Genomic DNA, 21,199 nt, shown 5'->3' with positions numbered 1-21,199 from the left:
AGTAGGTGGATGCAGTGGAGTTTAACAATAACGCAAACTGCCGTAGAGGGTTCTAGAAGCTGAAAGTATATCTTTAGGTAATAACAATCATATTGGCATAAGTTTGCAGTTTTGAGAGTGGGTTTACATATGCTTTATTTAGCTTAAGAAGAATTTGTCCCTGGATTGAATTGGTTAGTCTTGTAGAATCCCACTGTTTGTTTGTGTGCCTTTATGCCAACGTTACCGCCGTCAGAGAGTTTACCTTAAGCATTTTCTTGATTGATTTATCAGATCCTTAATAAATGTCCTTACAGAGAATGGTCCCCCAAGGTGCTGGGATTCAGTATGTACCCTTAACTCTGTATTGTCGCAGTTTCTCAGAAGAAAACTACCAGCCATTCCAATCACCCCTTTGTCAATAAGATGCCTGGGCTTTGGCAGCTCTTGGGCTGAGATTTGTTGGCAGGCAAAAATGTATCCAACCAGAGTATAGTCGTGTCCTTTTGGGTTTATCCTCCTTTTTCTTTTATTTAGTTAGTTCTTATTTATTTACTGCACATGTGGAAGAAGAATCCTTTTAATTCCCCCTTTCCTTTCTTCCCCCTTACTTACTTTTTTAAGAATCTATTTCTCTCTCTCTCTCTCTCTCTCCTCTTCTTAAAAAAATTATTTATTTTCAGGTGTAATTTACATAGAGTAAAAAGCTGACATCATAACTGTACCTCTTGGTGGTTTTCTTTTTGTAAGTATGTACCTTTGTAACCGTCATCCAGATCAATCCTATTTCTGTCCCTCCAAAAAGTACCATCATGCCTTTTCCCAGTCATTCCCCTTCTCCTAGGTAATTGATCATTATAGACAAAGCTTGCCTGTATTTGAATCTCATATAAATAGAATCATAAAGTCTGTGTTCTTTCATGTGTGACTCCTGTTGCATAACAAACTGTTGTTGCCTACATCGTACTTTGTTCTTGCTGTATCCTGTTCCATTTTATGAATATGTCAGAATTTGTTTATCTTGTTCTTCTGTTGATGGACATTCGGGTCATTTCCAGCTTGGGTATTTTATGAATAAAGGCTCTGAACATTCTTGTATAGGTCTTCTTATAGACATAGACTCTCATATCTCTTGTGGATTGACCCTTGGGAGTGGCAGGGCTTCTCATTTATTTTCAAATGTATATACTTTTTTAAAGCTGTGGCCTCTGTGGATGGGGTAGGGCATGTCATGCCTGGGCTGGAGCCTTGTTTGTGCCACCCTAGCCCGCAGAGCCAGTCAGCCTGAATCTGGTCCTCGTGTGTCTGCCCTATGTGTATGACTGCTGAGGAGTCCTAAAGTCTGGAACTCACTCTCCCAGGTACCATTTGATTGTTGGGTCCAAGAAATATCAAAGACTTCTTCTTAAATTGTTAGAAACATGCAGATGTTTTATTACATGCAGTTTTATTGTGTCAGAGTTTTATTGGATTCATTTAAGGAGGGAACTAGCAGAATCACAAAACTGATTCAGTGAGGTTATGAGGAACAGATGAAAAAGTCAGTGGAGAAAGGGATGTTCAAATAAGATTGCAAAGTTAATTCAAAACAGGTTCATGTTTCAGAGAACAATACAATCTTAACCTCCACGGTTCTTATCTCTACCAGAGAAGGAAAAAAGAAAGGAGCACACCTTATCATTTTTCTGTATGTTATCCTCTGACTTTTATAGGGTTGTAAAATGTCCTAATAAAGGGTTAGTTAAATCAAGTTACATTTCCAGAGAGAATCACATGATCCTGCTGGGGGTGGAGCTTAGAAAAAGTCCATCAGCATGACATTAAAAGGTCACTTCATCATCCCTTTTTGCCTAATTTTTAAGTTTTGGGTTTTTTTTTTTTTTTGCAAGGACCACAAGAGAGCATAACTTGACGTGCAATAGTAGGAGGTACTAGGATGAAATCCTTAAAGTCATTTATTTAAAAAAAAATAAAAAACAAAATGGCTGCCCTTCTGGAATCTGAAACTGCCACATAAAACAGAAAGCTAGGTACATATTAAAGGCAAATGTGGGCTTTTTGATAGAAGTTTATCTTTCCTATGTTGGATTTAATTACCAGGGTCTTTCTTTCAGTACCTTACCCCCAGATTCAGACCGCAGTGTATTTTAGTCCAGCAAAGGGTTTCTAAGCAGCATTTTTCTGGGTTCTCCTGACATGTATCCACAGAGACACAATTTTTAATGGCCAGCCAAAGGAATTTTAGAAAAAAAACCCTTGAAACTTTAGCTTTCGCCCATAGGCATGTGGCTGACTGCTTTGGGAGGGGCCTTTGGTGAAAACTCAGCAGGAGCTAGGCCCTCAACATTCTGTTGTACACAAATAGACGTGTGGAAAGCAGGAAGCTGCGGTAGGGGTTAAAAGAATATGCTTGTTGGTTTTGAAATTGATCTGACACTGTCTGTGAGGAAGTGAGCCATTCTCTCTGCCTATTTGTACATGAGTTAGGGAAATGTACTCTCTGCCCGCTGAGGGCCCATCGTGGAAGGTTGGGGTGTGTTTACTTGTAGCTTGCATGCCTAATGCTGGGTATAACGATTTTCAGCTTGCTTTCCCATTGCCTGCGCCTTGGTTTGCTAGGTGTTTCAGATCTCTCTTTGGCATATCCAGAGCCTGTTCTGTATTTGTGTAAAGTGGTTGAAGAATATAGTTGTTTTGTAATCAGTGAAGTGAAAGGTCAGGGTTGTGTATATTTGTACCATTCTGAGAGAAAGCTCAGTTACTTGGCTTTTTTTTCTTTTTGCAATAATTCTGCTTTTAATGGTGGCACAGTATAGAAGGACAGGGTTTTACTGGCTTGAGCTGATAGAAGTTTTAAAACATGGCCTTTTACATTATCCAGTAGCCTCATAATAGAAACGTATCTTGAGCTGCGAAGGCTAGATAAAAGATACAAGACAGGAGGGAGATTTTTTTTTTTTTTTTTTGGTGGGGTGAACGAATCAACTGCTAACCCAGCATCATGTTTGTACTTATTTGGGGAAAAATGTTATGTGGTGGTTTTATCTTCCATTCTTTTAGTTCTGTGGGAAATAAAAGGAAATTTGTTCTCTCAAATTTGATGTTTTCTCGTTAATACACCTTTTGTTTTAGTAGGTGGTCATCCATTAAGCCCATGGGAGTCCTCCTGGGTATTTCTGAATTGTCTTGTAAAAATGTGTGTTTGAGCGCAAGCAACTTGTCTTCTTACAGCATTTAGTTGTTGTTTGCTTTCTTGTTAGACAAAATGTTAGCAAGATACCTTTCCATCTTCTCTGCCATTAAGATTCCAAATCCTCATCAAATATCTGGTTTGAAAACTAGGGGGATGTTAGTAAAACAAACAAACAAACAAACACGTTCTTACACAAACAATCCCTTCTGTAAGCCTGGGCCTGTGCTGGAACTTTCCCCAAACTCTAAATTTCTACTTCAAGTTACTGACCTTTACATTCTATCCATATGAGAAGAACAGACCCACTGAAAAGAGGTACATATATGTTTGCCCTTTTCCTATGATAATCTTCATCTTCAAATTTTAGTTCTGTCACAGAATAAAATTTGAATTCTGTCCCCTATGTCCTTTTCAAACCTTGAGAAAGAACACAGTCCCCTCACTAGAGGTGTCTGTGCTTCTCAGGTCTGTTTCTGTGTGCTCTGTGGTCGAGGGCCTGGGGACTTCGGTAGACTCCCAAGACACTTTCCTCTGTTCCCCTGCCTGTGGTGGCAGCTTGTCCCCCAGCCACCCAATCCCGCACTCTCCAGAGCAGATGACCTAAGGCATCGTGGCTCCTTGTTCACACTGCTTGTCGGTGAGGAAGACTTGTCTACGCCTTCATTATTCAAATTTTGTTGGCACTCCAGTATCATTAAATAACATCTGTTTCTTTCCAAGTAAATTTCTTCTGATGGTGCCTCTGCTCATTGGTTTCTAAGTCACACCAGTCTTTCCAGTTTCAACAGTGGAATGTGGCCCCCTAGTTACTGGTAGGGGTTACTTTACACATCAAGTGAATCCTTGTCCAATGGTTTTGTAATACTTGTGACTTTAGGCATGAGTTCAGATAGCTTTCACTTTGTCAGCACCTTAATTCTGGACCCACAAAGTGGAATTCTCGATGAGATCGGTCAGCTGCTGATGGAATGGGTCTGTGAGCAAGGCAAAGGTCATTATGTATTTCTCGATTGTCAGAACTGTGCAGTGTTTCCTCCTCAGTCTGAAACGGAGGCTCTGGAGGAATAATGGTAGCAGAAGAGAGCTGGGTAAACGAGAGAAAGACATTCTCTCTGGGAACACATACATATAACGGAGGGCACAGGTGTCAGGGTGGGGGGCGTGCTTCACTTGCAGTCTAACTTGGATCTGATTGACTTCCTGTTACAAAGGAGAGAGCTCTTGCAACAGGATATGCTACCAAGAGGTAGTGTGGCAATTAAGTTCAGTGCAAGACTGAATCAAGCTTCCTGTATTATGGAAGCAAACATGTTTTTACGGACCTGGTGACCATGTGGTTTCTACGGCTCTGGCCTGTGGGCCCATCTGGGGGACTGCTACTCCTTCCACCCTCACGGCTTGAAGACCCTGGGTCCCAGGGAATCGTGAAGGACAGGGTTGCTCCTCCTCATCCTGGTCTGGGAGGGTAAAATGTGGTTTCTTCCTTGTCATTCCTTCTGCTTTCTCTGGGTAGAGGCACTTGTTCATGGCAGCCAGTGGAGGTGGACGACATGGTGCTGCTCGTTGAGAAGCGAAGAGGGAACAGGGGGTGTTGTGTTGGAGGGGCTGCCACGCCACCCCTCGGGTGGAAGCTACTGGCATGAGAACCCGTCGGGGAGGGGGGGAATGGGCCACTTATTTAAAAAATAATCACAAATTTACTTCAACAAATGACATAAAGTAGAGATTTCCAAGTTAATTCTTCTACGTTCAGAGACCCTGAAGTGGATCTCTCATCAAATTTCACCTTTTATTTAGTTTTTTAAAGATTTTATTTATTTATTTCACATAGAGAGATCACAAGTAGGCAGAGAGGCAGGCAGAGAGAGAGAGAGAGAGGGAAGCAGGCTCCCTGCTGAGCAGGGAGCCCGATGCGGGACTCGATCCTAGGACCCTGAGATCATGACCTGAGCTGAAAGCAGTGGCTTAACCCACTGAGCCACCCAGGTGCCCAAATTTCACCTTAAAAAAAAAGAGATTTATGTATTTTGAGAGAGAGAGAGAATGGGGGTGGGGCAGAGGGAGAGGGAGAGAGAGAATCCTGAAGCAGCTCCCTGCGGAGTGTAGAGCTCCATCCCTGGACCCTGAGACCACAACCTGAGCCCAAACCAAGAGCTGGCTGTTCAATGGACTGAGCCACCCAGGCGTTCCACATTTCACTTTTTCAAAAAACTTTCAACCCAAGGGCTGTTAATTTTGTGCATGCTATGGGATATTATTTTCAAGATACTTGTCTCTCGGAGAAAAGTAGCAGGAATTTTCTGGGCGTGTTATCCGATATGCTCACAACATCTGGCCATGATGTGCGTGGCTGCACGGCGGGGCTCTGCTGTACTGTGGGGGATGTTTACTGCTGTGTGCCCTGCCAGCACTGGAGGCTAGCAGCACAGATGAGGCATACTAAATGGAATATTGCATTGTCACACATGTAACTTATTCCGTAGGATGATACTTGTAGCTCCTGTGACCCGGCCTTCAGTCATTTTGTACTCTGGATGGCACAGGTTAGACGTTGTACTGTAAAGATGTTCCTGATTAAGACACCACTTGGAGGGTTTGGACTGGATTCATCAGGTGACTCTTTTGGAACGTGTTAAATGGACCTATGGTTGGTTTTCTTGTAGCCCTGACTGCTGTTACTTTGTGGAATAATAATGGCTACATTGTATTCCAGGCTTAGCTGCTGCCTGGCACTGTGTGCATAAACCTCCAGTGTCTGAATGTGGACAGTGACATTGGTTGAGTGCTTACTGTATGCCAGGAAGGAAGGAAGCTAAGCCCTTCACATGTGTTATCTCATTTAATCCTTATATACTACTCTGTGGCATAGGTACTGTTCTTTTTTTATCAGAAGAGGTTACTGAGGCATAGGCATCTTAAGGTTAAAAAGCTTATTCATGGTCACCCAGCTATGGAGGGGCAGAGAGTGCCTCGGACCCCGGGCAAGCTGGCTCTAGAACTCGAGCTCGAGCCCACAGCGTTACCTGGGCGTCTGCCTCGTCCTGATAGGAGTAAGCCTCTCACTGTTGTCGCCTGCTGCATTATGCCTTCCCCGAGTGTCCACTCAGTATTTTGCATATTTGCACCACTCTGAGAGAAAGCTTACAATTATTTTGCTCTTCTCGATGTAAGAAAGAATCACAGATTTACTTCCTTAAGTGCCATAAAGTAGAGACTTCCAGGTTGCTATTCTCTATTCAGAATTGTGCTCGTTTTATTTTCTGATTTTTAAAGGATCCTCTTTAGAAGTCAGCTATTTCAATTCAAATGAGCAATCATTGCCTGCATTTCTGGGCTTGTGCTGTTTTTCCTACAAATTGTGAGAGCCGGGGTGGCTGGGTGGTGCAGTTGGTTAATCATCTGACTCTTGGTTTCAGCTCAGGGTCCTGGGATGGAGCGCCCCATTGGCCTCTGTGCTCAACATGGAGTCGGCTTAAAATTCTCTCTCTCCCTCTGTCCCTCCCATTCATGCTGTCTCTCTTTCTCTCTCTCAAATAAACAACATATTGAAAAAAAACCCCAAAAACCAAATTGTGAAAGCAAGGCAATTTGGGAAAATATTTCATTTTACTAATTAGTAAGGAAACTTGTTTTCTCATAATGTTCAGGATATGCTTTTCAGGATTTGACTGTCTTTTTTTTTTTTTAAAGATTTTATTTATTTATTTGACAGACAGAGATCACAAGTAGGCAGAGACACAGGCAGAGAGGAGTCAGAGAGGAGGAAGCAGGCCCTCTGCCAAGCAGAGAACCCGATGTGGGGCTTGATCCCAGGACCCTGAGATCATGACCTGAGCTGAAGGCAGAGGATTAACCCACTGAGCCACCCAGGCGCCCCTTGACTGTCTTTTTTATCAGTGGTTAATAATCCAGGTGTTTGACTATCCAGTTGTTCCCCGTCCAGGGGGTCCTTGAAAGCAACCCATTCCTGCTCAACTTATTCTTTAAAATTTAAATACATAGTTTTCTTTTAGAAGACAAAAACCTAACAGCTAGAAGCTGTTAAATGCTATTGTTAGAAATGTTACTCCAAGAAGGGTCTGGAGTCATTGAGGACAAGTGTGTCACCGGTGAGAGCCCACACCACTGAGCAGATTCCTCAGACTTAGTCACTGTCGCAGTGCAGGAAGAATGTGGGGGGATGTCTTGTGACTCTGGGAGAGCAGTCCCCTGACCCTGCTGATCTTGGTGATTAATCTTATTTTCTCAATGATAGGATTATTGAATCTGAGCTTAGAAAGGGACTTTGAAATCATGTGTTTCAACCCCCCTAGCTTCCTAGCACATCAAAATCTGAACCATCTAGGATATTGCTGTGATCATTATGGGGTATTTACACTTGTGATATGTGGAGTCCCACAGGGAACTCCTTGCCAGTGGGTCTCCAGCCTGGCCCTGCTCCAGATGAACTCTAATGTCAGAATTTTGCTGTTGGGGAGGGAGGTGGGATGGGGCCTTAGGATATTTTTAAAATTTCAGCTGATTGTGTTGCTTGATAAAGCTTGGGCACTCCTTTTGTACAATGGTACGGATAGTCAACATCATCCTTTTTGATCTAATATCTTTTCTCAAGCTCATGGGTCAGAACCCTGTGACCTGTAGTAATACATTTGAAAAGTTTACCCCAAATATATAAATGACATAACAATATGTAAACATATTGCTCAATTCAAGTCTATTAGAATGAATACATTCTAATTGCAGAACCTCTGGACTAAATAATGAGCTCCATTTTGCCCTCTACCCAGTGGTAATGAGGTGGACAGAATTTCTAGAAATGGTCTCCAAGATTCTACTCCCAAATACCCAGGGCCTATGAATGTGATGTGCTATCATTCCAGTGATTGTGTTATGTTCTATGGCTCAGTTGACTTTTAAAAAAGGAGGGATCCTGGTGGGCCTAACCTTATCACATGAGCGCTTAAAAGCAAAGAACTTTCTCTGCCTCATGGCAGAAGAAGTCATAGAATTACAGCGCTTGAGGAGGACTTGCTGCTTTGAAGATGGAGGAGTTACGTGAGATGGAATACGGACAACTTTTCTGGAGCAGAAAGCAGACGTTGGCTGGCAGCCAGCAAGGAAACAGAGACCTCAGACCTCCTGCTGAAAGCAGTTGGATTTTGCCAACATTTTGAGTGAGTCCAGAAGTGGATTATTCTTCCAAGTCTCTAGATAAGAGTCTGGCTTGGTTGACATCTTGATATCAGCCTCGTGAGATGCTGAGCAGAGAATCCCGTTGAGCTTGTCTGGACTTGCCACCTGCAGAAACGTGAGCTAACAGATGGGTGTTTTTTTAAACCAGTAAGTGTGTGGCTTAAAATATAGGTAGCAGGGACGCCTGTGTGGCTCAGTTGGTTAAGTGTCTGCAGGTCATGATCCCAGTGTCCCGCATCAGGCTCCTTGCTCAGCAGGGAGCCTGCTTCTCCCTCTGCCTGCCACTTCCCCTGCTTGTGCTTGCTCTCTCTCTCTCTCTCTTTCTCTGACAAATAAATAAATAAAATATAAAAAAAATTACAGAGAGCAAGTGGCCTGCGGCAGTTCTCCTCTTCCCTACTGGCAAGTTGTTAGTGGAGAGTGAGTGGGGAATCTGGAATTTTGTATTCTACAGGGTGGCACCAGGTGACCATTGCAGTGTCGGTGGAGATCAAATTGGGAGTCTGGACTTTTGTCTCCCCCATCCCCCACCAGCTCAGCAGCCTCTCTCCCATCACCCTCCCTACTAGAGTGGGGAAGATCTTGGAGAGGAGGGAGCTGGAGAAAGGGTTGTAATAAACCCATACACCCATATAGGAAGTCATAGGAAAACAGGTATCTGACTAGAATTAACATGTCAAAAAGTTTGAGACTAGAAACTCCAGTGTGGGATACCACTCAGTTTTCAGCGTGACCTCTAGGTAACACAAATGAATAGCTGTAGAAGGGCTCTGGAGACTGAGCTGTTATTGGCATGACAACACACAGAAGTAGCTCAAGATGTGTGTGCTTCATCTCAATAGGATCCCCATTCTTGTAACATAATACACCAAATGCCTAGGATACAATAAAAAGTCACTTGTCCTATCAAAAATCAGGAAAACCACACCTGCAATGAAAAGGCAATCAACAGACACCAACACTGGGAAGACTCAGCTGCTGTAATTATCTGACAAATATTTTAAAGCAGAAATCATTAAAAAAATGCCTTAATGAACAATGACAAACACTCTTGAACAAAAAATGAAAAAATCTCAGCAAATAAATTGGAGATACTTAAAACATGGAAGTTACAGAACTGAAAAATAAAACTGCCATATTAAAAAGTTTACCGGTTAGCTTAATAATAGATTAAAGATGACAGAGGAAAGAATCGGTAAAATTGAAAATAGATCAATAAAATTTACCCAGTCTGAGCAACACATAGAAAATAGTCTGGAAAAAGAAATGAACAGAGCCTTAGAGACCTGTAGTACAATAACATAGGTCTAATATTTGTGTCAGTGGAGTCCTAGTCGGAGAAGAAAAAAACATATGGAAATAAAAGGTATTCAAAGAAATAATGGCTGAAAACTCCCTAAACTGGGCAAAAGGTATAAACCTCCAGGTTTATACCTTTTGAACTGAGCAAAACCCAAACAGGATAAACCCAAGGAAATCTATTGCAAAACACATCATAATCAAAACTCTGAAGGCTAAGACAAAGGAAAAGCATTGAGAGACAACACATTACCTGTAGGAGAAGAATGATATCAATGACAGTGGATTTCTCGTATGAAATCAGGGAATCCAGGAGGAAGTAGTGAAAGAAAAGAACAGTCAACTCTGAATTCTGTATCTGGTGAAAATATTCTTCAGAAATGAAGAGAAAATATAAATATTCTCAGCTGAAGGAAAACAAAGAGACTTTGTCAATACCAAACCTTCTCCTAAATAATGGCCAAAAAAAGTTCTCTAAACAGAAAAGGACATGATAACAGAAGGAAGCTTGGAACTTCAGAAAAGGGGGAAAAAACAGTGGATGGGTAAAAATAGGGGTATGTATAATAGGCTGTCTTTATCCTCATTAGCTTTTAAAATTATGTTTGATGGTTGAAAACATATGTTATAATATCATTCGGTGTGGTGTTCAATATGTGTAGAGATAATATATGGGAAAATTATATTTAAAAAGGAGACAGGGTATTAAAAAAAACAAAAAAGAGAAACGAAAAAAAAAAAAGTGGGGATGGTATAAAGGGACCTCAACGGAAGTGAGGTTTCTGTACAGCATGTCAAATAGGAAAGCAGTGATACCACTGGCTGTGATAAGTTGCATATATATATAATAACAAAATATTAAATACTCTTTTATACATAATAGTTATAATATATAATATTAATAAAAATATTAAAAATCACTAAAAATTATACAGTGACATATACTTAAAGACTATGGGTAAATCAAAATGGAACTTTAAGAAATAGGATCCAGCAGTACAGTAAAAGGATTATCCATCATGACCAGGTGGGATTTCTGGGATGCAAGGGTGGTTCAACATTCACAAATGAATCAATGTGATAGAATACATTACTAAGAGAAGAGACAAGAACCATATGGTCCTCTCAATTGATGCAGAAAAAGCATTTGACAAAATACAGCATCATTTTCTGAATAAAACTCTTCAGATTGTAGGGATAGAGGGAACATTCCTCAATTTCATAAAAGCCATCTATGAAAAGCCCACAGCGAATACTATTCTCAATAGGGAAGAGCTGAGACCTTCCCCTTAAGATCAGGAACACAACAAGGATGCCCACTCTTGCACTATTATTCAACATAGTACTAGAAGTCCTAACAACAGTGATCAGACAATGAAAAGAAATAAAAGGTATTCAAATTGGTAAAGAAGAAGTCAAACTCTCTCTCTTCACCGATTACATGATACTTTATGTGGAAAACCCAAAAGACTCTACCCCCAAATTACTAGAACTCATACAGCGATTCAGTAATGTGGCAGGATACAAAATCAATGCAGAGAAATCAGTTGCTTTCCTATACACTAACAATGTAACTGCAGAAAGAAATTAGGGAATCGATTCCATTTATAGTAGCACCAAAAACCATAAGATACCTTGGAATAACAAATCTAACCAAAGAGGTGAAGGATCTATCCTCTAGAAACTACAGAATACTTATGAAAGAAGTTGAAGACCCAAAAAGATAGAAGAATGTTCCATGCTCATGGATCAGAAGAATAAACATTATTATAAAATGTCTATGCTGCCCAGAGCAATCTATACTTTCAATACAATCCCAATGAAAATACCAATGGCATTTTTCAAAGTGCTGGAACAAACAATCCTAAAATTTACATGGAACCAGAAAAGACCCCAAATTGCCAAGGAAATGTTGAAAAAGAAAAACAAAGCTGGGGCATCATGTTGCCTGGTTTCAAGCTATATTACAAAGCTGTGATCACCAAGATAGTACAGTACTGGCATAAAAACAGACACATAGATCAGTGGAACAGAATAGTGAGCCCAGCTATGGACCTTCAACTCTATGGTCAACTAATCTTTGACAGATCAGGAAAAAACATCCAATGAAAAAAAGTATCCTCAATAAATAGTGCTGGAAAAATTGAACAGCTATATACAGAAGAATGAACCTTGACCATTCTCTTACACCATACACAAAGATGAACTCTAAATGGATGAAAGAAATCAATGTGAGACAGGAATTTATCAAAATCCTAGAGGAGAACATAGGCAGTAACCCTTTCAACATCAATCACAGCAACTTCTTTCAAGACACATCTCCAAAGGCAAGGGAAACAAAAGTGAAAATGAACTTTCAGACCAAATACACTATGGAGTATTATGCCTCCATCAGAAAGGATGAATACCCAACTTTTGTATCAACATGGACGGGACTGGAGGAGATTATGATGAGTGAAATAAATCAAGCAGAGAGAGTCAATTATCATATGGTTTCACTTATTTGTGGAGCATAACAAATAACATGGAGGACATAGGGAGTTGGAGAGAAGAAGGGAGTTGAGGGAAATTGGAAGGGGAGATGAACCATGAGAGACTATGGACTCTGAAAAACAGTCTGAGGGTTTTGAAGGGGTGGGGGTGGGAGGTTGGGGGAGCCAGGTGGTGGGTATTATGGAGGGCACGTATTGCATGGAGCACTGGGTGTGGTACATAGACAATGAATTCTGTTATGCTGAAAAGAAATTTTTAAAAAATAAACTTTTGGGACTTCATCAAGATTAAAAAAAAAATACTTATGCACAGCAAAGGAATAGTCTACAAAACAAAAAGGCAACCCACAGAATGGGAGAAGATATTTGCAAATGACACTACAGACAAAGGGCTGGTATCTGAGATCTACAAAGAACTTCTCATACTCAACACCCAAAAAACAGATAATCAAGTCCAAAAATGGTCAGAAGACATGAACAGACTCTTCTCCAAAGAAGACGTACAAATGGCTAACAAACACATGATAAAAATGTGCACCAATGGGGGGGGGTGGGAGGTTGGGGTACCAGGTGGTGGGTATTATAGAGGGCACGGATTGCATGGAGCACTGGATGTGGTGAAAAATAATGAATACTGTTTTTCTGAAAATAAATAAATTGAGAAAAAAAATGTGCACCATCATTAGCCGTCAGGGAAATTCAAATCAAAACCACACTGAGATACCACCTTACACCAGTTAGAATGGCCAAAATTAACAAGGCAGTAAACAACATGTGTTGGAGAGGATGTGGAGAAAGGGGAACCCTCTTATACTGTTGGTGGGAATGCAAGTTGGTGCAGCCACTTTGGAAAACGGTGTGGAGGTTCCTCAGGAAGTTAAAAATAAAGCTACTCTATGGCCCAGCAACTTCACTACTGGGTATTTACCCCAAAGATATAGATGTAGTGAAAAGAAGGGCCATATGCACCCCAATGTTCAAAGCAGCAATGTCCACAGTAGCCCATCTGTGGAAGGAGCCGAGATGCCCTTTAATAGAAAGAATGGATAAAGAAGATGTGGTTTATATATACAATGGAATATTACTTAGCTATCAGAAAGGATGAATACCAATCATTTGCATCAACATGGATGGAACTGGAGGAGGTTATGTTAAGCGAAATAAGTCAAGCAGAGAAAGACAATTATCTTATAGTTTCACTTATTTGTGGAACATAAGGAATAGCATGGAAGACATTAGGAGAAGAAAGGGAAAAATGAAGGGGAAAATCAGAGGGGGAGAGGAGCCATGAGAGACTGTGGACTCCAAGAAACAAACTGTGGGTTTCGGGGGAGGGTTCAACAAACGGGTGAGCCCGTTGATGGGTATTAAGGAGGGCATGTATTGCATGGAGCACTAGGTGTTACACGCAAACTATGAATCATGGAACACCACATCAAAAACTAATCATGTACTTTATGGTGACTAACACAACATGATAAAAAAATTTAAAAATAAGTAACTCACAGGAAGGCAAGAAAAAGGAAAAAGAAGAATGATAAATAGAAAATAAAGAGAAAATAATACAAAGGCAGACTTAAGCCCTGACGTATCCATAACTACTTTAAGCATAAATGGTCTGAATACACCAATTGAAAGACAGAGATGACAGAATGGGTAAAAAAATGTGACTCAACCATGTGCTGACTACAGGATACTCACTTCAAATGTATTGATATAGATGTGTTAAAAGTAAAAGGGTGAAAAAAGATATACCATAAAAACATTAATTTTTTTAAAAAGTGGGAGTGGCTGTTTATAATATCAGATAAGGTAGACTAAAGAGTAAAGAAAACTACTGAGAGAAGGACAAATGATAACATTGTCATTCCACCAATAAAGCAGCAATCCTAATACATACGCATTAAACAATAGAGCTGCAAAATACATGAAGAAAAGCTTAGAATGGAGCAATTATAATTGGGAGCTTCAGCATTGCTCTCTCAGCATTTGAAAGAACTACTAAATAGAATATCAGTGAGGATATGGAAGAACTGAACAACATCATCAACCAAGAAATTCTAGTGGACATTTATAGACCACTCTACCCAGAAATAGAATAAAACACATCCTCATCAATATGCATGAAACATTCACCAAGTTAGACCATACTCTGGGTCATAACACTAACCTCAATATATTTAAAGGAATGGAAATACAGATTATGTTGTTTGACTATGATGTAATCAAACTAGAAATCAGTCACATAACATAAAGATAACAGAAAAATCCCCGAACACTTAGAAATCAAATAACACTCTTCTGAATAATTCATGAGTTGAAGAGGAAGTCTCAAAGAAAATTTAACAAATATATCAAACTGAATGAAGATGAAAACAGAACATATCACAGTTTGTGGGACATAGCTAAAGCAGTGCTGAGAGGAAAATTTATAGAACTTAATTTTCTCATCAGAAATGGAGGAAAGTCCTGGGTGCCTTGGTGGCTCAGTTGGTTAAGTGTGTGCCTTTAGCTCAGGTCCTGATCTCGGGGTCCTGGGACTGAGCCCGCCTCAGGCTCCCTGCTGAGCAGGGAGTCTGCTTCTCCTTCTTCCTCCGCCCTTCTCCCCAACTTGTACTCTCTCGGTTTCTCTCAAATAAATAAATGAAATCTTAAAAAAAATAATGGAGGAAAGTTCTGAAATCAATAACCTAAGCTCCCACTTCAAGAAATTAGAAAAGAAAAAAGAAAAAAGCAGAAGAAAGTAAGTAATGAAAAACTGGAATCACTGAAGTTGAAAACAGAAAAGCAGCAGAGAAAATAAATGAAGAAACCAGCTATTTGGAAAGATAGTAAAATGGATAAACCTATAAGAAGACTGACAAAGATAAAAAAGAAGACACAAATTACAATGGTAGGAATAAAACAGGTGCTATTACCACAGATCTTCTAGTCATTAAAAGGATCATTAGAGAATATTACAAACAGGTCTATGTACATACATTTGACAATTTAGATGAAATGGATGGATTCTTTGAGCAACTACAAACTACCAAAACTCACTCAAGATAAAATAGATGGATAATTTCACTAGTCCTGTAACTTTTACCGAAATTGGATTCATAATTTAAAAGCTTCCAAAAAAGAAATCTCCAAACCTGGAGGGTTTTCCTAGAGATTTCTACTAAATATTTAAAGAATTAGCACCAATTCCACATAATCTTTTTTTCTTGTTTCAAATCTGTCTTTTTTATTTCAATTTTTAATAGATTTTGTTTTTCAGAGTAGTTTTATGTCCACAGCAAAACTGAGCAGAACGTACAGAGTTCCCATAAGCCCCCTCTCCACACACCAGCACAGCCTCCCCTGGCATCTATGTCCCCCACCGGAGTGGGCCATTTTGTACAGAAGATGAGCCTCTCTTGACACATCATAATCAGCTAAAGTCCACATTTCACATTCTGTGGGTTTTGACAAATGTATAATGACATGTATCTACTTCTGTAGTAGCATACGGAGTGGTTTCACTGCCCTAAGAATTCTCTGTGTTCTGCCTATTCATCCCTCCCTCCAAACCCTGAAACTGATTTTTTTACTGTCCCCACAGTTTGTCTTACAGTTGGAATCACATGGTACGCAGCCTTTTCAGATTGGCTTTTTTTCACTTAGCAGTATGCACTTAAGATCTCTCCATTTCTTCTTTTTTTCCCCCCCAAAGCAATGTTTATTTTAATACATAAAATGTGCCACCTAGCAGCAATGCCTACAACTGGAGCTTTATCCAAAATTCTGTCCAGTTAGTATTACTCTTCACAACTGCTGTAACTCAAGTCCTTGATAGATCAGTCTGTGAGCAGATGACTATCATTATAACATAAAACAGAGAATACATAGAATGAAAATCACTTGGTCAATATATAGAGAACCACATTTGTAGTTACTTAAAAACATTTCTCTGCTTCATATAAACCCTGGTGATTTTAGCCATTTTCCTGGAAGATGTATGCAAAGAAAAGTGTAAGAGCCACATAACCGCACAAGCCTGAAAATGGATTTTTATTCTTGCTCCATTCTCAAATGGAAGAGTTTGTAAAGATACCTTTTCCCCCTCCTGATTTCTTACTTTCATTCCTACCAACTCATTACAGTATAATTTACTATCTAACTCACATAGACATGTATGTTGGAGGAAAAGACTAAATCTTTGGCTAATAGAAGAATAAAAAACAGTATTTTCGGGTTTTTAAAAAAGAACATTTAACGAATAAAGCGATCCTAATAATAGCAATGAAGTAGAAAATATACATGATGAAAACTACTGCATAGTTATATTAAAATAAAAACCAACTTTTAAGATTTATTGATCTTGAAGACAACTAAATTTTACTAGTTGCAACTTAAACAGAATTACATAGTAATAGATGTCTCTGTTTAGAAATTGGATCAATTCATCTCTACTTTCCTGACAATAATGCCACGCCAACCATGCCACCTCACTGTTTATTTCTGGCAGAATTTAGGCAAACCTCAACCCCTATTTTCATTTGAGGAGTGACTGATACACAATTTTCTTTTAAACAGAGCTTGATGCTGAGCTACAAATGAACTAAGTTGGATTTCAGGCCCATTGGCAGGCAGGCAGTAATCATTTTTCAAATTGCAGGTAGCCCATGGTGGTTGTCAGTTATATATCAAATCTCTTTGGACATGCTGGAAAAATCTGTGAATGCAATCTTCCCCTGCTGTATTTACATGCTCCATTCACATCTTAAGCTCACCCAGGTTGTTAGAGGCATGGATAAGATGACTAAAGATTTCACAATGGAGATTTTGATTTTTTCATTCTGATGTATAAAATATGAATATCTTCGGTTTAATATTCTTCATCATGTTTCTCTAAAGGAATTTTTTCAAAGTCAAAGTCTAGCTGGAAGAGCTCAAATTATTTTTTCTCAGTTTCTGGATTTTTTTCCTCCTTGTTCATTGTTCATAACAACATATAATTCAAGTCTCATATTCACTAAGACCTTTTGGAGTTTTCAACAATGGCTCCAAAGACTTTCATAGTATATGCTGTTGGCCATCAGTATGAAGTCTGACGGAGAAGGAAAGTCTTCTGTTTCTTCCCCCCATTTCAGAACTTTGGCTTGAACAGAACTAGTGACAAGATGCTTGTTCATATTAATATTTATCTTCAGCAAATCTTGCAATTCCTCCAGATATGTGACCACAACATCAGCCCCGAGAGTAGCAACCATGAATCCCACAGCCACAGTCCTGGAGCCCAGCTCCAGCCCTGACTGCTGGCTCAGACTGTGTGCCCCATCGCCAGAAAACCCCAGGCATTTCTAGAATGGGCAATGGCAGCATCCCAAACAACACGGCCCACACCGCTGTAGCCATAGTGCTCCTTTTCCAAAGGAGCCATAGTAGTGCCATCCTTGCTTTTCCAAAACTTGAACAAAGTTCTGTCTTGGGTCCTCCACAGAGGACTCCAGAGTAGCCGCCATTACTGCACCAAGATCCCTCCATTTCTCTTCGGTGGCTTGAGAACTCATTGCTTTTTAGCACTTAATATTCCCTTATCTGCCTGTGCCACAGACTATTTATCCATTCGCTTACTGGAGGACCTGTTGTTTGCTTCCAAGTTTTGGCAGTTCCGAATAAAGCTGCTATAAACATCTGTGTGTGTGTACAGGATTTTGTGTGACTATAAGTTTTCAACTACTTTGAGTAAATGCCAAGGAGGCTGGTTGCTGGATTGTATGGTGAGAGTATGTTAGTTCATTTTTTTTAATTTTTTCAATATTTTATTTATTTGACAGATATCACAAGTAGGCAGAGAGGCAGGCAGAGAGAGAGGAAGGGAAGCAGGCTCCCTGCTGAGCAGAGAGTCCGATGCGGGGCTCGATCCCAGGACCCTGGGATCATGACCTGAGCCAAAGGCAGAGGCTTTAACCCACTGAGCCACCCAGGCGCCCCTGTTAGTTCATTTTTAAAAAAAATTTTAATTCATTTATTTTTATTAACATGTAATGTATTATTTATTTCAGGGATACCAGTCTGTGATTCATCAGTCTTACACAATTCACAGCACTCACCATAGCACATACCTCCCCAATGTCCATCACCCAGCCCCCCCATCTTTCCAACCCCCCTCCCTTCCGGCAACCCTCAGTTTGTTTCCTGAGATTAAGAGTCTCTTATGGTTTGTCTCCCTCTCGGGTTTCATCTTGTTTCATTTTTTTCCTCTCTTCCCCTATGATCCTCTGCCTTGTTTCTCAAATTCCATCTATCAGTGAGATCATATGATAATTGTCTTTCTCTGATTGACTTGTTTTGCTTAGCATAATACCCTCTAGTTCCATCCACATTGTTGCAAATGGCAAGATTTCATTTTTTGATGGCCGCATAATATTCCTCTGTGTGTGTGTGTGTGTGTGTGTACACCACATCTTCTTTATACATTCATCTGTTGATGGACATCTGGGTTCTCTCTGTAGTTGGCTTCTATGGACATTGCTACTATAAACATTGGGGTGCACATGCCCCTTTGTATTGCTACATTTGTATCTTGGGGTAAATATCCAGTAGTGTGCTTGCTGGGTTGTAGGGTAGCTCTAACTTTTTGAGGAACCTCCATACTGTTTTCCAGAGTGGCTGCACCAGCTTGCATTCCCACCAACAGTGTAGGAGGGTTCCCCTTTCTCTGCATTCTTGCCAACATCTGTCATTTCCTGACTTGTTAATTTTAGCCATTCTGACTGGTGTGAGGTAGTATCTCATTGTGGTTTTGATTTGTATTTCCCTGATGGCAAGTGATGTTGAGCACTTTTTCATTTGTCTGTTGGCTGTTTGGATGTCTTTGCGGAAATGTCTATTCATGTTTTCTGCCCATTTTTTGATTGGATTATTTGATGTTGAGCACTTTTTCATGTGTCTGTTGGCTGTTTGGATGTCTTCTTTGCAGAAATGTCTATTCATGTCTTCTGCCCCTTTCTTGATTGGATTATTTGTTCTTTGGGTATTGAGTTTGTTAAGTTCTTTATAGATTTTTGGATACTAGCCCTTTATTTGTAGTGTCATTTATGAATATCTTCTCCCATTCTGTTCATTGTCTTTTGGTTTTGTTGACTGTTTCCTTTGCTGTGCAAAAGCTTTTTATCTGGATGAAGTCCCAGTAGTTCAATTTTGCCAATTCTACATAATTTTTTCAAGAAAATAGAAGAGGAGGGAATGCCTCTTAATTCATTTTAGGGCCAGTATTACCTTGGTACCAAAACCTTGGTACCAAAACCAACAGTACAAAAGTAACTACAGACCAGTTCCCCTTAAGAGCAGAAACAGAAAAATCCACAACAAAGTATTAGCAAAACAAATCCAGCAACATGAACTATGTACCATGAGCAAGAGGGGTTCATTCTAGGTATGATGGTAGCTTCAGTGTTTGAAAATCAGTTAATGTAATCCACCATATCAACAAGCTACAGGAGAAAAGAAATCACATAAGCATATCAATTGATGCAGAAGAAAACATGTGACAAAATTCAACATCCATTCATGATAAAAACTCTCAGCAAAGTAGGAATTGAGGGGGATTTCCCTAGCTTAATAAATAGCATCTACAAAAAACCAAAAACCCTATATCAATATTATACTAAATGGTAAAAGGCTGAATGCTTTCTTCCTGAGGATGAGAATAAACTGAGGATAATCTGCTGTTACCGCACTACTGGCAGTCCCAGCCAGTGCAATGCTGAGAAGAGTAGTAAAAGACATAGGAATTGGAAAGGAAGAATAAAACCGTCCCTGTTTGCAGATGACATGATTCTCTCATAGAACATCCCAAGAATATACAAAATAATTTCTGGAACTAATAAGTGAATTCAGCAAGGTCACAGGATAGAAAAATGAACACATAAAAATTAATTTTTCGGGGTGCTTGGGTGGCTCAGTGGGTTAGGGCGCTGCCTTCGGCTCAGGTCATGATCTCAGGGTCCTGGGATCGAGCCCTGCATCGGGCTCTCTGCTCAGCAGGGAGCCTGCTTCCCTCTCTCTCTCTCTCTGCCTGCTTCTCCATCTACTTGTGATTTCTCTCTGTCAAATAAATAAATAAAATCTTTAAAAAAATTAATTTTTCTATTTCCTAGCAATGAACATATGGAAACCCAAATTAAAAGCACAATTCCATTTACAATTACTCCTAAAATAATTGAGCTACTTAGATATAAATCTAGCAACACACACACAGGATATATGTGCTGAAACTACAAAAAGTTGATGAAAGTATTTGAAGAAGATCTAAATAAATAATAAAGTTATACTGTGTTTGTGAATTGGAAGAGTCAACAAGGTGAAGATGTTAATTCTCTCCAAATTAATCTATCAGTAGGGTAATTCCTATCAAAAATCCCAGGAAAGTTTTTTTTCACTTGTTTTAAAATGTTTATGGAAAATCAAAGGACCTAGAACAGTTAAAATGATTTTGAAAAAGAGCAAGGTAGCAGGACTTCTAGGACTATGTTATGACTTAGTGTAGTAGCTCTAACAATCAAGACAGTGTGATATTGGTGTAGAGACAGCCACATAAGCCAGTGACACAGAATAGAGAACCCAGAAACAGTCTCACACAAATATGCCCTACTGATTTTTGACAAAAAGACACAAGTGATTCAGTGGAGGAAGTATAGCCTTCAGCTGAAAGAACTGAACATCCACAGACCTGAAAAAAAAAAAAGAACTTTAACCTCAGTCTTAGACCTTGTAAAAAAATTTATCTCAAAATGGATCAGGGATTTAAGTGGAAAACATATAACTAAAAGTTTTAGCATTAAACGGGAGAAAATCTTCAGGAACTAGGCTAGGCAAAGAGTTCTTAGATATCACACCAAGAGAACATTAAGGAAGAAATTGATCAATTAGATTTCCTCAGAATTAAAAACTTTTGTCTGTGAAAAACCCTGTGAAGAGGATGAAAAGATAAGTTACAGGCTGGAACAAACGGCTTGCTCACCACCTGTCCAACAAAGGACTTGTATTTAGAATGTATAAAGAGCTGTCAGTG

The 21,199-nt window shown here is 39.7% G+C and overlaps 1 protein-coding gene and 1 pseudogene across 5 annotated transcripts in view; one reads left to right on the top strand and one right to left on the bottom strand.

Moving 5' to 3' along the window:
- Window positions 1-21,199, top strand: part of SH3KBP1 (SH3 domain containing kinase binding protein 1) — a 340,162-nt gene that overhangs the window by 56,523 nt on the left and 262,440 nt on the right. The window lies entirely within an intron of this gene.
- LOC123394697 lies at window positions 16,952-17,645 on the bottom strand (annotated as a pseudogene).

Source organism: Mustela putorius, unplaced genomic scaffold (assembly GCF_011764305.1).
Source record: "Mustela putorius furo isolate JIRA1106 unplaced genomic scaffold, ASM1176430v1.1 tig00003836_pilon_pilon_pilon, whole genome shotgun sequence".
In the NCBI taxonomy this organism is placed as follows: domain Eukaryota; kingdom Metazoa; phylum Chordata; class Mammalia; order Carnivora; family Mustelidae; genus Mustela; species Mustela putorius.
The sequence above is the reverse complement of the archived record's forward strand: the minus strand, read 5'-3'. Positions and strand labels throughout refer to the sequence as shown.